This window comes from Nicotiana attenuata, chromosome 7, assembly GCF_001879085.1.
Source record: "Nicotiana attenuata strain UT chromosome 7, NIATTr2, whole genome shotgun sequence".
Taxonomy (NCBI): domain Eukaryota; kingdom Viridiplantae; phylum Streptophyta; class Magnoliopsida; order Solanales; family Solanaceae; genus Nicotiana; species Nicotiana attenuata.
In genome coordinates this window covers 48,910,973-48,916,022 of record NC_031995.1, presented here as the reverse complement: position 1 = coordinate 48,916,022, position 5,050 = coordinate 48,910,973, and positions in this window count along the sequence as shown.

The following is a 5,050-nucleotide window of genomic DNA, read 5'->3' as shown; positions in this document are numbered from 1 at the left end:
CCAAAATTACAAAATCCGAACACCCATTCAATAAGGAGTTCAACCATACAAGAGTTACTCAACAGTGACCTCAAATCACCTTTCAAATTCCCAAATTTCCGCCTAAGATGTTTCATAAATATTTCCCTAAATTTCCAACTCAAAACACTAATTAAATGATAAAAACAACAATAGATTCGTGTAATTTAACCAAAATCGAGTTAGGAATTCTTACCCCCCCCCCCAATATTTTCCTTGAAAATCTCCCGAAACATTACCTCACACCGAGCTCTCTAAGTCCAACAATAGATTATGAAAATCAAACCCTCGACTTAGGCCTTTCTGCCCAGGGATTCCGCATATGCGGCCTTTTAGTCGCACCTGCAGAAAAGCTATCGCATGTGCGTTTCCCACTAAGGTCAGGGGGTTCTGCTTCTGCGGACAAGAATCGTGCACCTGCAAACGCGCGCCTGCGGAAGATCTCCGCTTCTGCGATGCCAGGGCTGGCTAGCTTGTTCCGCTTCTGCGGTGCTTCTCTCGCACCTGCGATCCCAGCTGGGCAAATCCATATTCGCTTCTGCTATCACTGCTTGCTTTTACGAGTCCGCACCTACGGCCAATCCTTCCACAGGTGCGATGACACCAGATGGATGGAAACTTCAGCAATGAGATTAAGTCAAAAATTGATCCGAATTAAATTCGAATCACACCCGGGCCCCCCAGGACCCCGTCCGAATATAACAACAAGTTCCAAAACACATAACAGACCTACTAGAGACCAAAAATCACATAAAACAACATCGATTCTATGAATCGCAACCTCAATTCAAGCCTATGAAACTATGAATTTCTGAATTCCGAAACCAATGTCGTTTCATACCAAAACAACTCCGATTGACTTCAAATTTTGCACACAAGTCATAAATGACATGACAGACTTATTCTAGCTTCCGAAATCGAAATTCGACCTCGATATTAATAAAGTCAATTCCCGATCAAACTTTCTAACCTTCCAAACCTTCAACTTTCTAACGTTAGCCAATTTACGCCGAAAACGACCTACAGACCTCCAAATCAACATCCAGACACGCTCCTAAGTATAAAATCACCATATTGAGCTATTGGAATCATCAAAACTCCATTCCGGATTCGTCTGCATCAAAGTCAAACTACAATCAACTCTTTCAACTTATTGCTCCAACTTAAGGACTATATGTCCCATTTCACTCCGAAACTCACCTGAAACTAAAACAAAACACCCGCCGCAGTCACATAACCATAATACAATATAGAGGAGGCAATAAATAGGGGATCGGGGCTAAAATACTCAAAACAGCTGGCCAGGTCATTTAATTATTCTAACACAGAGTCCAAAGATATTATCTTTCCTTCGCAAGTCATATGCCCTCACACCAAAAATGGAGAGTAGTTTCACATCCAATAAAGTTTAAGAACAATTAGAATCAAAAGTGGGAAGAATTTACTCACTCTGAGAAATAAAACTCATGTGCCACAAAAGGCGTACCATAGGCTTGCCCGTAGAGTATTATTCTACTAATTTGAGCTCATTCAGTAAAGGATCAAGTATGACTTAATTTGGTTGTAATTTAGACTATGCGACAGGTGTGATATATTTGGATAAAGTGACTACACCTTCTTAAGTACTTTAATATATATACATTAACAATTCAAATCACATACTTGTGTTGAACCAAACCCCACCCTTCATAAAATAATAGCATCAAGCTCCCAATTCTTTAAGCACAAACGAAGCAAGATTTACCGCTAACAAGGAATAATTTTCTTTCTAATATATACAAAACATCAACTCTTCTTTTCCTCTTATTTTTATGTTATGATTATATTGTTTTCTCTCTTTTTTTCTCTTTTCAAACCAATTTTCTTCTTCTTCTTTTTTCAATCCCCTACAAGTTGCTCTCACTCTTTTTTACAAAAGTACACCTTTCTCCTTTTTCTATAGTTCCACTCAAAACCCAACCAAACCTCCACTTAGCTTGTAATAATCTTATCACAATTCAAGTGCTCAAGAGAGACCAAAGGTTCAAACAGTTGGTCAATTCAATCAAAGGGGTCAGGCTTGTAATGTAGTTGCCAAAAAAATATGATTGCATGCTCAAAGGGTCTAACCAGGATGCGTATTGATTGATGGAAATCAAGCATATATCTGGCTCAAAAAAGAAATGTCTCTACACTTCCTAAACTGGACAAGATTGCTATTTCGCTTTCCAAACACGTGCGGCAAGTTCTAGACAACAACTGACATGCACAGAATATCAACAAACTTTACTCACACCTTGGCACATAACTCACTCAGGACCGGGTCTATCCCGACTTCTAGTCAAAGCAATTAAGCAAAATCAAAATTAAATATTTTAAGGCACTTATGCACGAGTCGAGAAATGAGCCTAAACGTCATAACTAAGGCACTTACCGCTCTCAAGGAATAACAAAGTCAAGAAAAAGTTATCTCCATTTAACACTACGACACAAGATTTTCTACTCCTAAGAAAAGAAAAGAAAAACTAACTACACTTGATTCAAGTAAAACCCTTGAAAAAGAACTGCGTCACAAAAAAAATCAAGGGGAGATTCTTACACTATCTAAGAAATAAAAATAAAAATAAAATACATATTTTTTGGATTTTCAAAATTTTGAATTTTTTTTTGGCAATTTTGTTCAACTTTAATCCCTCAAGAACACAGTCGAAGAAATCCATCGTTAGAAAAAGTCAATAATTCTTTTTAAAGAATAACGATGAAAACACACATATACATATACACATCCCCTATCCCACATTTTAAATTGTGACATGTCCTCATGACGCACAAGTAAAAAGCAAGAGGTAAAAGGAAACTCTCCTAAACTGTCTATTCTGGATCAGAAATAGTGTCGGGGTCTACTTTGCATGCCCGACCCAGTGCACACAACTATGCCGATATTGTCTTCTCTGACTTCTTCTAGCACACCCCACACTTATCTTGCTTGTCCTTTTCAGCTAGCTCCTTTAGGAAATTCGCCTTAAAATTAGAGTATGCAACCGACTCCTCTCTAGGTGCCCCCATTGCTTCCTTTATCTTGTAAATCACACTTTCTTCCCCTACTCTTAGCGTGAGCTGCCTTTCATGAACATCCAACATAGCTCTACCAGTATCCAAGAAGGGTCTTCCTAAAATTAGATGGGATAATTATTATGCGCGTCTGGCGAGACAATGCAGGCATTTACATTATTATTGCGCACGCGGCAAGACAAGGGGATTATATCGGGGATGATTTGTAATGGCCTGGGGCATTGTCATTGATGATATTTGTGTGGTGGTGTGACTATCTTGTGTGAATCATGCATATTATGGGTTTTTGTTGTGTTGTTTCCAATATGCTATTCGGTGTCTCTGATCTTACTTATTGACCCGAGCTGTGATAGTACACTTGCACAAGCATACACTGTAATTTGTCACCTATACCAGTGCATGAATATACTTATTGATGTTCATTGATCATGTATGTGTATTCTTGTATACCTGCCTTATTGTATGAGATATTGGTACTCTTGGCACGTGAGTTGTCCATGCGGATATGAGATATTGTTACTGTTGGCATGTGAGTTATCCGTACGAATATGATAGATTACTGTTAATATTATTAGCACGTGAGTTGTCCGTGCACCACGTAGATTGTCTGTGCAGTGGTGATTTATACAGTTGGTACAAGATGCCATGTGATTTGATTTGCAATTTGGGACTTGTGAAATGGTGGTACCTCGGTATGATTCCTGTTGTACATTTTTTATTGGAATGGGCTTGATGAGTTGAACGGTTGTTGTTCTTGTTTTTCTTATTTCCTTCCATCCATATTTTGATTGTACTTGGTTACCTGTTGTCTGTATCACATGTACCCTCTTATCGTCATTTATTGCTTTATTACCGATGTTAGCCTTGTATTAGTAAATTACTTTATTGTCCTTTAACTGCCTTTATCTTTCCATTGGTAGATTATATCAATATCTTGCACATGTTTTTATGTCTAGTAGGTGTCTTAACCTAACCTTGTTACTAATCCACCGAGGTTAGTTTTGATACTTGCTGGGCACCGCTGTGGTATAATCATGCTATGCTTCTGCACATCTTTTTGTGCAGATCCAGGTACCTCGGAGCGTGCCAGTAATTAGTTAGCAGATTGTGAATTGCGGTAGAGACTTCAAGGTATACCTGTCATTGCGTTCGCAGAGCCTCGGAGTCACCTTCTGGAGTTTTACGTAGTTACTATTTGTTTTCATCCCAAACAATGATGTATTTGATATTCTTAGTAAGTCTTAGAAGAGCTTATGACTTCGTACTACCAGTCATGGGATATTGTATATCTATTGATGGTTGTTGGCTATGTATGGCAATTATTGATTCATGTTTAATGGTTAAATGACTTAAATCTGTTAATAACTCAACATGTGTTCGGCTTACCTAGTTTTAGACACCAGGTGCCATCACGATATTCGAAGGTGGGAATTCGGGATCGTAATAATTTTTCTGTAATGGCTACTCCTTTAATGCTTCTCATTTTAACCGGTACCTTGCTTTCAAATTCTCTTCTTCGATCCTCGTGTTCTCGAATCTATACAATAGTGGTCACAAAATTAGTTGCACAAGAGGTCCATTGCAGATGGTACATGAAGTGTAAACTAGCTGGGAAACTTTAGGAGATGATGTCCTATCCTAGGTGATGAGAAGGTCAATAGAAAGGTTATAGTTCAATTAAGGGTGGCAAAACTAACCCAAACCTATTTGACTCGTCTAAGTTTTAATGGGTTTGAGCTAGAACGAATTTGAAATTGGTTATTTTGGGCTAGCCCAAGTTAACCCATAAACAATCATCAGCCCAAATGGACCCATGATGATGCCCAACCTTGACCCATGGAAATGTTCAATCTTAGAGTTCTATCTTGACTAGTGTGCTGGAAAATATTTTTTAAATTTTTCCTATGTTTCGATTGGTTTTAAATAATTTTGTAAAAAATATTTTACTTTTATTAGTAATTTTATTTTTTCTTCCTAAATT